This window comes from Triticum dicoccoides, chromosome 6A (assembly GCF_002162155.2).
Source record: "Triticum dicoccoides isolate Atlit2015 ecotype Zavitan chromosome 6A, WEW_v2.0, whole genome shotgun sequence".
In the NCBI taxonomy this organism is placed as follows: Eukaryota; Viridiplantae; Streptophyta; class Magnoliopsida; order Poales; family Poaceae; genus Triticum; species Triticum dicoccoides.
In genome coordinates, this window is record NC_041390.1 from 441,556,810 (window position 1) to 441,570,866 (window position 14,057).

Sequence of the window (14,057 nt, forward strand, 5' to 3'; positions counted from 1 at the left end):
TGGACCAGCTGCGCACCTGGCGGCTGGAGGGCGACGAAGAGCTGGAGGAGGTGCGTCCAGCTATTGCTCAGCGCGCTTCGACAATCGCCGAGTGTACTGACATCAGCGTCTTCGCTCCTGAAATTAATGATGACGGTGTTGCCTAGCCGGAGGAGTGGTTCGGGCTAGACCCAGCAGCGGGTGAAGACTCGGCAGAGGAGATCGCCTCCAGCGATGAAGGCGAAGACGACGAAGGAGAGGAGGGCGAAGACGTTGAGCCGGCCGGTGAAGCGGCCAGCCAGCCTCAGCCTGATCGTGCCTCCAGCAACGAGGCGCGTGCTAGCGCGCCCTCTGCGGGAGGCGGTGATCATGCTAAGGTTCGCCAGCCGGCCACTCCTCCAGCCGGCACTGTCATCTCCACCGACCTGCCCGACTCGCCAGTCGCTCCCTTGGCTTAGTCTGCCGTCCTTGTTTTTTCCTGCTTCTTGCCTTTTGAACAACTTTATCGAACTTGCGCAGTTCCACCCACTGGGGGTGTATTCAAACTATGTCGAATGCTGGCCTTTTGAAGGTCTTTTATGTAAATATTATTGCGTGTTTGGTTTCCATTCATGTATGCTTTTTATCCTTAGGCTGTTTCCTTTGCCGCTTTCCCATTCTGGGAAGGCAAGTACTCGAGCTTTCTTAGATTGGAGCGAGGTGAATGGAAGCCAGCCGGCCGGCTACTCTGGTAGCCGGTCAGCGGTGGGAGAAAAACCAGCTTTTTTATATTAGTCCGTTACTCCCTAGCCGTTTTTCATGTGGGCACCCGTTCCTCCCCTTAACTCTTGCCAGCCGGACAGCCAGTTCTTCGAACTGCGACTTTTGGCAAGAGAAGGCTTGGGAGCCGGCACACTACTTGTCTGACTGCGGGTAGGACTTCTAATATAACTCCAGGGGGCCAGTCCCCGGGCCGACTAGTCGAACCCGGTGCCGGACGGAAAAAAGTGAATGCAATGACAAGGCCATAAGCATGATACTTTTCATTCATAGACAAAAGATGGCAGTCCCCGAGCTCTCCTCGGGGGGCCTATTGTCTCGTACTTAGTACAAAAGTTAGCGTGATACATACTGCATTTCAGCTATAAAACCTTCGGAGGAGGTTGGCGTTCCATGGTCGTTCCGACTCCTTGCCGGAGTTGTCTCTCTTTCATGCCTTCGGCTTCTGCGCGTTGATCAGGTAGTAGGAGTCGTTGCCTAAGGCTCTGCTGATGACGAAGGGGCCCTCCCAAGGGGCCGAGAGCTTGTGCTGGCCGGCTGTTCGCTGGATCAGCCGGAGCACAAGATCTCCCTCTTGGAAGGATCTTGGCTCGACCTTCCGGCTGTGGTAGCGGCGCAGGCCCTGCTGATAGATGGCGGACCGGCTGAGGGCTAACAGCCGGCCTTCTTCCAGCAGGTCGACACCGTCTTCTCGTGCTTCCTTGGCCTCGGCTTCTGTGTACATGGTTACCCGAGGCGAGTCAAACTCGGTGTCAGTTGGGATGACCGCCTCGGCACCATATATGAGGAAGAAAGGAGTGAAGCCGGTTGACTTGTTTGGTGTAGTGGGCAGACTCCAGAGGACAGCCGGCAGCTCATCGAGCCAACAGCCGGCTGAACGCTCCAGTGGTACGATCAGTCGGGGCTTGATGCCGGAAAGGATGAGGCCGTTGGCTCGCTCGACCTGGCCGTTTGACTGCGGGTGGGCGACGGACACTAGGTCCAACCGGATGCCTTGCGTCGCGCAGAAATGTGCCAAGGCTCCCTTGGCGAAATTCGTGCCATTGTCGATGATGATGCTGCGTGGCACACCGTACCGAGTTGTTATATCTACGATAAATGTCACGGCAGTCGGCCCATTCAGCTTCTTGATTGGCTTTGCCTCAATCCATTTGGTGAATTTGTCCACGGCGACAAGCAGATGTGTCATGCCGCCGCGCGCCGTCTTGAATGGGCCCACCATGTCCAGTCCCCAAACGGCGAAGGGCCAAGTGAGGGGAATGGTCTTGAGTGCTGAAGCCGGCATGTGTTGCTTGGAGCTGATGAGTTGGCACCCTTTGCAATGTTTAACTAACTCCTTGGCGTCATCCAAAGCAGTCGGCCAAAAGAAACCATGGCGGAAGGCTTTGGTGATAGTGATCTTGAGGCCGCATGGTGGCCGCATTCTCCTTGGTGGATGTCTCTCAGGATTGCAATGCCCTTCTCTTGCTCAATGCATCACTGGACGACTCGAGTGACACTGCGCTTGACAAGTTCTCTGTTGACGATTGTGTATGCTTCGGCTCGGCGTTGGACTTGTCTTGCCTCTACTTCGTCAGCCGGCAGATCTTGGTTTATTAGGAAGTTGAGGATGGATTGAGCCCATGATGGAGCTGCGACTTCTTCTATTGCCAAAATGGCTACTGCGACCAGGGCGGGCGGGCTGGGCGGTGAAATGCTGGAGTCGGCCGCCGCCTGTTGTGTTGGTGTAGTCTCCGGGCCGGCTACCGCAGTCCCCGAGCCGGGTGAGGCAGTCCCCGGGTCGGGCGTAACTAAGGAAGTCCCCGAGCCGCCTGCTGATACCCCCTGGCCGACTATCGAAGTCCCCAGGCCACCTGCTTGGTTCTTCGAGCCGGCTGCGTCGGGGTCAGGCGGCACGAAGATGGAATCAGACTCTAGAGACGGCTTTATAGACGGCTTGACGAGGCGTTGTAGAGAGACACCGGTTGGTATTGTTTGCCGAGTGGAGCCTATTCGAGCCAGGGCATCAGCTGGCTCGTTGTCGGCTCGTGGTACGTGGAGGAACTCGCATCCTTCAAAATACCCACTGATCTGCTGAACGAGGAAGCGGTAGCCTGCCATATTTGCGTCCTTGGCATCCCAATCGCCGGATGATTGCTGGACCACCAAGTCCGAGTCGCCATAACATAGGATCCGGCGAATGCCGAGTACTTTGGCAAGCCGGAGCCCGTGTATGAGCGCCTCGTACTCGGCCACATTGTTGGAGGCGGCAAAGTGAATTTTCAGCGTGTATCTGAGCTTGTCGCCTTTGGGAGAGGTGAGGATGACGACGGCTCCCAAGCCGGTGTGCATCTTGGACCCATCGAAGTGCATGCGCCAATGAGTGGAGTCGGGAGCCGGCGGTAGGTACTGGGTCTCGGTCCAGTCAACGAGGAAGTCGGCCAATGCTTGGGACTTGATGGCGGTGCGAGGCTGGTAGAAAATCGTATAGGTGGCCAGCTCGATGGCCCATTTCGCCACCCGGCCGGATGCATCCCGGCTGCCTATGATCTCGGCCAGCGGGGCAGTGCATACAAGCGTGATGGGATGCTCTTGGAAGTAGGGCTTCAGCTTCTTGGTGGCGAAGTACATGCCGTAGCACATCTTCTGGTAGTGCGGGTAGTTCTACTTCGAGGTAGACAGCACCTCGCTCAAATAGTACACCAGCCTCTGGACCGACTGGGCTCGGCCTTCTTCTTGGCGTTGGACTACGATGACGGTGCTGACCACCCGGCTGGTTGCGGCAATGTAGAGGAGCATGGGCTCTTTCTCAGTCGGCGCCGCCAGGACAGGCGGCATGGCCAGCATCTTCTTCAGCTCGTGAAAAGCTTGATCGGCTTGGTCATTCCACTCGAAGTGGTTGGTCTTCTTCATGAGGCGGTAGAGGGGAAGAGCTTTCTCTCCGAGCCGGCTGATGAAGCGGTTCAGGGAGGCCAAGCATCCGGTAAACCTCTGGACGTCTCGAAGTTTAGTGGGAATCGCCATTCTCTCAATGGCCTTGATCTTTACAGGGTTGCATTCGATGCCGCGTTCGGAGACCAGGAAGCCTAGGAGCTGGCCGGCTGGCACTCCGAACACGCATTTCTCGGGGTTAAGCTTGATTTGGAACCGGTGTAGGTTCTCAAATGTTTCCTTGAGGTCTTCCAGCAAGGTGTCGCGCTTCTCCGTCTTCACCACAATGTCGTCTACGTAGACGTGGGCATTTCTGCCGAGTTGCTCGAGGAGGCACTTCTGCATGCAACGCTGAAAAGTGGCACCGGCATTTCTCAAGCCGAATGTTATAGTCAGGTAGCAGAAGGCTCCGAATGGCGTGATGAAGGCGGTCTTCAGGCGGTCTGCCGGATCTAACTTTATCTGGTGATACCCTGAGTAAGCATCCAAGAAACTCAACAGCTCGCATCCGACCGTGGAGTCTATCACTTGGTCAATCCTTGGCAGGGCAAAGGGATCTTTGGGGTAGGCCTTGTTGAGGCTTGTGTAGTCTATACACATGCGCCACTTATTGTTCTTCTTTAGCACGAGGACCGGGTTGGCGAGCCACTCTGTAAAGAAAACTTCCATAATGAAGCCGGCTGCCAGAAGCCGGGCTATCTCCTCTCCCACAATCCTGCGTTTCTCCTCCGACAGTCGGCGGAGGGGTTGTTTGACTGGCTTTGCGTCTTCTCGGACGTGTAGTTTGTGCTCGGCGAATTCCTCCGGAACGCCAAGCATGTCCTTGGGGGACCATGCAAAGATGTCCCGATTCTCACGGAGGAAATCGGCGAGCTCGCCTTCCTATTTGCTGTTTAGGTTTGCCCCGATGACGGCAAACCTCTCTGGGTGCTCGGGGTCAAGAGGTATCTTCTTCGTCTCCTTGGCCGGCTGGAAAGATCCTTAAGCATAATGCTCCTTGGGATCGGGGGACAAGGCCGACTACTTGCCGGCCATGGCCACGACTTGGTCCAACATCTTCTTTTCTTCGGCAATCCCAAGGGACTCGGCCAGCCGACTGCTGCCTGCTGCGCACTCAGAGGACTTCTTGTAATCACCGGCTATGGTGATGACGCCTTTGGTGCTCGGTATCTTCATCTTGAGGTATGCATAGTGGGGAACTTCCATGAACTTGGCCAAGGCAGGTCGGCCAAGCAATGCATGGTAAGGGCTCTCCAGGTCCACCACTTCAAACCAGATCGGGCTTCCCGGCAGAAATGCTCCTTGTCCCCAAAAAGTACATCAATCTTGATCTTGCCAATGGGGGCGCGGGACAGGCCGGGTACGATGCCATGGAACACAGTCCGAGTAGGCATGAGTTGCTTCATCTTGACATTCAGCTTCTCCATGGTGTCACGGTACAGGATGTTGATGCTGCTCCCGCCGTCTATCAGCACGCGGGAGAATCGGGCAGCGCGTCTATCCATTGCAAGGGTGGCATCCAAAACCAACGCATAAGAGCCGGGAGACGGCATCACCTCTGGGTGGTCGGTCCGGCTCCAGCTGATAGGTTTTTCTGACCAGTGCATGTGCTCGGCGGGGTTGGCAGCAACCATGCTGACTTCTTGGTGCTCTCGGCGTTTGCTGCGCCGGTCTTCGGGCTGACTTGTAAAGATGATATAGGCGGCATGCTCGTCGGGGAACTCATCATGCACGGCTCCGACTGCGGGCCGAGCGGCCGGCGGCTGCGGAGCCGGAGGCGGCGGACCGGCAGGCGGAGGCGGTGCGAGCCCTTTGCCTTTAGAGATTCGGGTGAGCCAGTGGAACTTCCGGGTCGTGTGGTTGGACGGCTTCGCGCCGCTGTGGAACTTGCACGGGGCGCCTAGAGTCTGCTCGTAGGAGAAGGCCGGCTGCCAAGCCGACTTGCCGCCCCTCTGCTTCTTGGGTGCGGGCCGCACTTCGGGCTGCTCGTCTTCGACTGCGGCCACCTGCCGACTGGTGGAGGGTGGCACCGGGCCCTTGTGCTTGTGGTCGTTCTGGTGTGGGCGTCGGCCGGAGTCCCCAGCTGGCGTCTTGGGCGCCGGGTTGCGTACCTTTCTGGACGCGTCTACCTGGAGTTCCGTCTTTATCGAGGAGTCGGCAGTGGCGTACTTGTCCGCTATGATCAGAAGCTCGTCGAGGGTAGTCGCCTCGTCACAAGGAGCTTGTGCTTGAGGAGGGTGCCTTGTCGGCACCCGGCAGTGAAGTATTCTATGGCTTGCACCGCGTGCACCCCTTCGCAAGAGTTGCGGAGCTCGGCCCAACGCGTGAGGTAGTCGCGAGTGGACTCGGCGGGGCCTTGTACGCACAAGGAGAGCTGTCTGGGCTTGGGAGCCCGCTTGTAGGTGCTGGTGAAGTTGCGGACGAAGGCTTCTGTGAAGTCTAGCTAGCTGTTGATGCTGTATGGCTTGAGGCTGTTGAGCCAGGTCCGCGCCATGCCCTGCAGCATGAGGGGCACGTATTTCACGGCAACGCGCCTGTTGCCGCTGGCTATGCTAACCGCCGTGGAGTAGTCGATCAACCAATCTTCTGGCTTCACGGAGCCGTTGTAGTTGCGCGTGTCTCTTGGGAGCGAGAACCCTTTGGGGAAAGGCTCGTCGCGGATGCAGGGGCTGAAGCAAGGCGGGCGGACATCGTCTTCTTCTTCTAGCGCCAGGGATCGCGCCAGGCAGTCGATTTGATGGCGGGCGTCATTCTCGCCGACTCCTTCGCGGTGACCTAGCCGGCCGCTGAGAGTCTGATGCGCAACAGGCGGCGTGGTGGGATATCTCTCTCCACGGGGCCGGGGCAGAGGCAGGTTGCCCTGCCACTCCACGGCCTGGGGTGGCCTTCTGCATCTCGCTCGATGGAGATTCGGGTTCGGCTTCGGCTGGCAGCCGGTTCTTCCTCGCGCCGCGCGCGGGTTTTACCCGTAGTCGGCGTCCGGGACATCGCGCCGTGATCTCGGCGCGGGGGAGGGCTTTCCGCGCGGGCGTCGGCTTCGTGCCGCTGCGCGACTGCATCAATCAGCTGCTGGATGCGTCGGGTCATGTGGGGGAGTTCTTCGGCCCCCAGTCCATCTAGCTCGTCTACGGCCACCTGGGCTGCGCGCAGGTTCTCGAGTGGAGTAGCGTAGACTAGGCGATCGAATCCTAGCGTATCGGCGACGACAGCGCCGCGCTATCTGACAACGCCGGCCCGGCTAGGCCCGCCTGGGGGCGGCGTGCCAACGGCGGCGCGGTCGGCCTCGCGTTGGTGGGCCTTAGCAAGGCATCTCATGGAAACCAACTTCCGGCCCTCCGCGAGGAGGGCAAGGCGGCGAGCTTCCAGTGCTTCAGCGTCGGCATCGGCCGGGAGGGGGATGGACAAGTCGTGGACCACCGCGGCGGGGCGTCGTGGGCGCTCTCGTCTGAAGCGCCGCCGTGGCCGATGACCATCACCTCGGTGGTGACGGCGTCACAGCCATCGGCCCGGGGAAGCGGGTCGTTGTAGATCGCGACGTTGGTGGGGAACGTGTCGAGTGAGGCCGTGTCGGAGTCGACAGGCATCGGATCGGTGGAGCCAACCGACTCCAAGTCCACGGCAGGCTCGCCGGAGACGTGGAGCTGGCCGAGGAGGTTTACGAGGTGGTCGGTGCCCGCGTCGGTGGCGAGCTCGTCAGAGATGAGAGTCTTGTCAAGGAGATTGGCGAGGCTGCTCGCCGCATAGATGTTGGTGACGCCTTGTAACACGTCGTGGAAAGCGCCATCGGGCATGCCGGGCCGGCTACGCTCGCGGGGGAGGAAGAGGGTTCCCGTCCAGAATAGGTCTTCGGACGGCGGTGCACCTGGCCCCACGGTGGGCGCCAAATGTCGGGTGGTAGGTGCGACATATGCCAATGGGTGGCTTATCATTGTGGGAGCCAGTAAGACGTCGCCAGTGCCTGGAAACGGGATGAGGCGAAGACATGCACGCCGACGAATCTTACCCAGCTTCGGGGCTCTCCGTGGAGATAACACCCCTACTGCTGCTCTGTGGGGTCTCCACATGGTCACTAGATTAACAAGTAGCTACACGGTGCTCCTTGAGCTGTTTGGCGAGAGGAGGAAGAAGGGCATGACTTTCTCTCTTCTCCTCCCTATGTGGTGTCTGAGACTAGCTGGGATTGATCTCTCTTTGCATGGATGCCCCGGGGGGTTTATATAGGCCTACCCCCCGTGGATACAATGGTAATCCGGCTGGGCGCGGGGCCTAGCCGTCTGTGTCTATGCTCTCCGGCTTCTGCGCCGGCTGCTGGGGCCCGCCTGCTAGTGGGTCCCGCCGGCTGCCAGCTCCTTGGTCGACAGGCAGGTCCCACTATCAGGGCCTTGTCGGCGGCTGGTTACTGTTGCTCAATCTTGGTGGCGAGGGCTTCGCCGAGGTGGGCGTGGCTACAGTGCCGCCGCCCGGTGGGTGATCACTGTAGCCCCACCGCGTCTTGTCTGCTTAATGGGGCGTCTTCTTCGAGGGAGGTGGCAAGCCGGCTGTGGGGAGCCGGCTCTAGCTTGGGCCGACTGGGGGAGGTCTGGCCGCCTTCGGGTGTCTCTCTGCCCGAAGGGGCCCACCGCCTGTGGGCCGTACTGGTAGCCCGTCGTGGTTGACATCAGGGTCAACGTGGAAATAGTGTTGTGCTGGACGGGTCATGGCCACCCCTACGGCGCACTATGCCAGGCGTGCTCCGGGATTCGGGGGTGGCAGGCTTCACTGTAGCCACGCCCCGTCACATCGCCGTTATGTGGATGCAGACTTCGAGGGTACGATCTTGACCGCTTTATGGGAGCCGGCTTCTTGGAGTCGGCCTTCTCGCGGCCGGCTTCTCAGAGCCGGCCCTCCCACGGCTTCTCTTCATGAGGGCTGAAGTCGGGCCGCCTTCCGATAGTCGGCCTGGAGACAGCCGGCAAAGGGAAGGAGGTCCTGTGTCTTGGATTCTTGAGGGCCGAATCGGCTCGTAATTTTTTTTAGAAGGGCCAGGGGGAGCCGGCTAGGCTACCCATGGTTATTTACTCCGACAGCGCCAATCTGGCGGAGGAACGGCTCGACGTGGCGATCCGAAGGCGGTGCTTGAGAGCCGCCCAGCAGGGTCGCGACCACGTGGTGCACCGGCACCGCGTAGCGGGTGGTGAAGAGGTTAGGAAGTTCCCCCCAGGACGCCATCGTGGATCCAGGGAGGTTGAGCAGCCAGGCGCGTGGCTCGCCAGCGAGGGCCATGGGGAGCCAGTTGGCCATGACCTTGTCATCGCCTCCGGCCTTGAGGACAGCCTCCTCGTATGCCAGCAGGAACGCTGTTAGGTCCGCCGCGCCGTTGTAGCGCGGCGGCATCTCCAGCCTGAACTTGGGCGGCCATTGCACCTGCTGCAGGGAGGGGGCCAGGGATCGGAGCCCCCTGGCCCCATCGTCAGCTCCGGCCGCCGGAGCAGGTGGCAGGGCACCTGCCATGGGGGCGAAGTGCGGTAGAGCGGGGCGTAGGCGGGCGGAGAGGAGCTACGGCGCACCCCTACCTGGCGCGCCAAATGTCGGATCTGGGGTTCCGGCTAACCCTTAGGTTCGAACTCTGGGTTGCGCACATTGTTCTTTCCCTCCTACCGATCTACGCCATAGCTCGCTAAGATCTCGCAGACGAACTCGACAAACTTGCAACACAGAAAGACACGAGATGTGTACTGGTTTGGGCCACCGTCGTGGTGTAATACCCTACTCTAGTGTGGTGGTGGTGGATTGCCTCTTGGGTTGATGATGAACAGTACAAGGGGAAGAACGGCCTCCTGAGGTTGAGGTGTTCTTGCGTTTGGCGAGCTCGTGGGTGTCTCTGTCCTTGATGGCTACTACTGGGGTTGCTAGGCCTATTTATAGAGGCCCTGGTCCTCTTCCCAAATGTTGAGCAGTAAGGGAGCCAACAATGGCAGGCAATTTGAAAGGGGACAACTAGTACAAGCTATCCTCACAAAAGTGGTCTTCGCCTGCAAAAGGCTCTGGTGAAGACGCTGTCTTGGGCTCCACGGTGACCTCCATCTTGCCGTCCTGCTGGTCTTGGTCTCGTTGCACCGATATGGAAACCTTTGCCTGATGCCTCGGTACCCCGTGCCTGCGCCTGCCTCCTTAGCACCAAAGAGGAAACAAGGATGTTGCGCGCGCTGGCGCCCACCTGGTGTCGATCATCATGGCTCACGTCACGAGGGCTTCGTGAGGTTTGCCCCGCCTTGATATCTCCTCTCCTCGTGAGGCAGCCTGGAGAGGCCGCTCCTGAGGAGGCCTTTCGTCACCCCCCTCGCGAGGCTTGGCCCCTCGCGAGAGTCTTGGATGCCTTGTTGATGAAGATGGGCCGTACGGCCTGCTAGTACAACCACGCCGTGGGCCGTAGGCAGGCAAGTCTGGGGACCCCCGTTCCCAGAACGCCGACAGTATCTTGTTCATCGGGAGCCAACCGGATTGGAAGGAACAACCGTTCGAAACGAGGCCTGGCGTAAAGCAGAACGGAGGAAACGGCCTTGTTTCGACCGCCTACGGTTGAAACGGGATCCTGTTCACCGGGACGGGTGTGGCGCACCGTAAAACGGAGGAAACGGACTTCTCTTCGACCTCCTACGGTCGAAACGAGGTCCTGTTGATCGGGAGGAGTGTGGCGTACCGTAAAACGGAGGAAACGGACTTGTGTTGGAGCGCTATGGTCGAAACGGGGGTCCTGTTCATCGGGAGGGGTGTTGTACGTAAAACAGGACTCCACGAGCTACTGTTCATCTCCACCGTCGACCTCCTCCAGCCTCCACAGGCTACTGTTCATGCATGATAACCCACAAGTATAGGGGATCGCAACAGTTTTCGAGGGAAGAGTATTCAACCCAAATTTATTGATTCTACACAAGGGGTGCCAAAGAATATTCTCAAGTATTAGTAGTTGAGTTGTCAATTCAACCACACTTGGATAACTTAATATCTGCAGCAAAGTAGTATGGAAGTAATGGTAATGGTGGAAAAAGTAACAATAGCAACTTTGTAGTAATTGTAACAGTGGCAACGAAAAAGTAACTAAGCGAAGATCAATATGTGAAAGGCTCGTAGGCATTGGATCAATGATGGATAATTATGTCGGATGCGATTCCTCATGCAACAATTATAGCATAGGGTGACACAGAACTAGCTCCAATTCATCAATGTAATGTAGGCATGTATTCTTAATATAGTCATACGTGCTAATGGAAAAGAACTTGCATGACATCTTTTGTCCTACCCTCCCATGGAAGCGGGGTCCTATGCTATAGTGAATAGAGTACTGGACCAAAGCATTAACACTTAGTGAATACATGAACTCCTCAAACTACGGTCATCACCGGGAGTGGTCCCGATTATTGTCACTTCGGGGTTACCGGATCATAACACATAGTTGGTGACTATTGACTTGCAAGATAGGATCAAGAACTCACATATATTCATGAAAACATAATAGGTTCAGATCTGAAATCATGGCACTCAGGCCCTAGATACAAGCGTTAAGCATAGCAAAGTCATAGCAACATCAATCTCAGAACATAATGGATAATAGGGATCAAGCCCTAACAAAACTAACTCGATTACATGGTAAATCTCATCCAACCCATCACCGTCCAGCAAGCCTACGATGGAATTACTCATGCACAGCGGTGAGCATCATGAAATTGGTGATGGAGGATGGTTGATGATGACGACGGCGACGGATTCCCCTCTCTGGAGCCCCGAACAGACTCCAGATCAGCCCTCCCGAGAGAGATTAGGGCATGGAGGCGGCTCCGTATCGTAAAACACGATGAATCCTTCTCTTTGATTTTTTCTCCCCGAACGTGAATATATAGAGTTGGAGTTGAGGTCGGTGGAGCCTCAGGGGGCCCATGAGACAGGGGGCGCGCCCAGGGGGGTAGGGGGCCCCACCCTCGTGGACAGGGTGTGGGCCCCCTGGTCTTTAATCTTTCGCCAGTATTTTTTATAAATTCCAAAAATATTCTCCGTGAAGTTTCAGGTCATTCCGAGAACTTTTATTTCTGCACAAAAATAACACCATGGCAATTCTGCTGAAAACGGCGTCAGTCCGGGTTAGTTCCATTCAAATCATGCAAGTTAGAGTCCAAAACAAAGGCAAAAGTGTTTGAAAAAAGTAGATACGATGGAGACGTATCAACTCCCCCAATCTTAAACCTTTGCTTGTCCTCAAGCAATTCAGTTGAAAAACTGAAAGTGATAAAGAAACACTTTTACAAACTCTGTTTGCTCTTCTTGTTGCAAATATGTAAAGCCAACATTCAAGTTTTCAGCAAAGATTATGAACTAACCATATTCACAATAACACTTAGCTCTCATATTTACTCATATCAATGGCATAATCAGCTAGCGAGCAATAATAATAGATCTCAGATGACAACACTTTCTCAAAATAATCATAATATGATATAACAAGATGTATCTCGCTAGCCCTTTCTGAGACCGCAAAACATAAATGCAGAGCACCTCTGAAGATCAAGGACTGACTAAACAGTGTAGTTCATGGTAAAAGAGATCCAGTCATAGTCATACTCAATATAAATTAGGAGTAATGGATACAAATGACATCGGTGCTCTCCAACTAGTGCTTTTTAATAAGAGGGTGAAGACTCAACATAAAAGTAAATAGATAGGCCCTTCGAAGAGGGGAGCAGGGATTTGTAGAGGTGCCAGAGCTCGACTTTTGAAATAGAGATAAATAATATTTTGAGTGGCATACTTTCATTGTCAACATAACAACCGAGAGATATCGATATCTTCCATGATACACACATTATAGGGGGTGCCCAAACAGAATGGTAAAGTTTATACTCCCCCACCACCAACAAGCATCTATCCATGGCTTGCCCGAAACAAAGGGTGCCTCCAACTAAAAATAGTCCTAGGGGAGTTTTGTTTGCAATTATTTTGATTTGGTTTGAGCATGGGACTGGGCATCCCGGTGACCAGCCATTTTCTCGTGAGAGAGGAGCGGAGTCCACTCCTCTTGAGAATAACCCGCCTAGCATGGAAGATATAGACAACCCTAGTTGATACATGATCTATTCAAGCATACAAAACAAAATTTCATTTGAAGGTTTAGAGTTTGGCACATACAAATTTACTTGGAACGGCAAGTAGATACCGCATATAGGAAAGTATGGTGGACTCATATGGAATAACTTTGGGGTTTATGGAAGTGGATGCACAATCAATATTCCTGCTTAGTACAAGTGAAGGCTAGAAAGAGACTGGGAAGTGACCAACTAGAGAGCAACAACAGTCATGAACATGCATTAAAATTAATCAACACTGAGTGCAAGCATGAGTAGAATATAATTCACCATGAACATAAATATCGTGGAGGGTATGTTGATTTTATTTCAACTACATGCGTGAACATGTGCCAAGTCAAGCCACTCGAAACATTCAAAGAAGGATACCACCCTATCATACCACATCACAACCATTTTAATAGCATGTTGGCACGCAAGGCAAACCATTATAAACTCCTAGCTAATTAAGCATGGCATAAGCAACTATAATCTCTAATTGTCATTGCAAAAATGTTTCATTCATAATAGGCTGAATCAGGAACGATGAACTAATCATATTTACAAAAACAAGAGAGGTTGAGTTCATACCAACTTCTCTCATCTCAATCGGTCCATCATATATTGTCATTATTGCCTTTCACTTGCATGACCGAACGGTGTGGATAATAATAATAGTGCACGTGCATTGGACTAAGCTGGAATCTGCAAGCATTTAATACAAAGGGGAAGACAAGGTAATATGGGCTCTTTGTTAAATCAACAATAATGCATATAAGAGCCACTTCAACATTTTCATTATGGTCTTCTCCTCTCGACCCCCAAAGAAAAGAAAAGAAATAAAGTTATTTACACAGGAAAGCTCCCAACAAGCAAAAGAAGAACGAGAAATCTTTTTTGGGTTTTCTTTTAATTACTACTACTACAGGCATGGAAAGTAAACTAGCTAAAATCTACAACTAATTTTTTTTAGTTTTTCTTAAAGTGTTTCAAGCACACAAGAAGAAGGCAAGAAAAGAAAATAAACTAGCATAGATAGTACAATGAAAAAGTATGAGCACCAACAGCTAGAATAAGTGTGTGAACATGAATGTAATGTCAGTGAGAAATACGTACTCCCCCAAGCTTAGGCTTTTGGCCTAAGTTGGTCTATGCCCATGGATGGCCTAGCGGATATCCGAAGTTGTAACTGGGGTCGTACTGAGATGCAACAGCTACTGCCTCAAGAGCTGTAGTTTGGAGGCTTGATGTCTCCGTCCTCCTCTCGTACTCGTTCGCCTCCTCCCTGGTTATAACATATCTCCTTTTTGCCTGGAA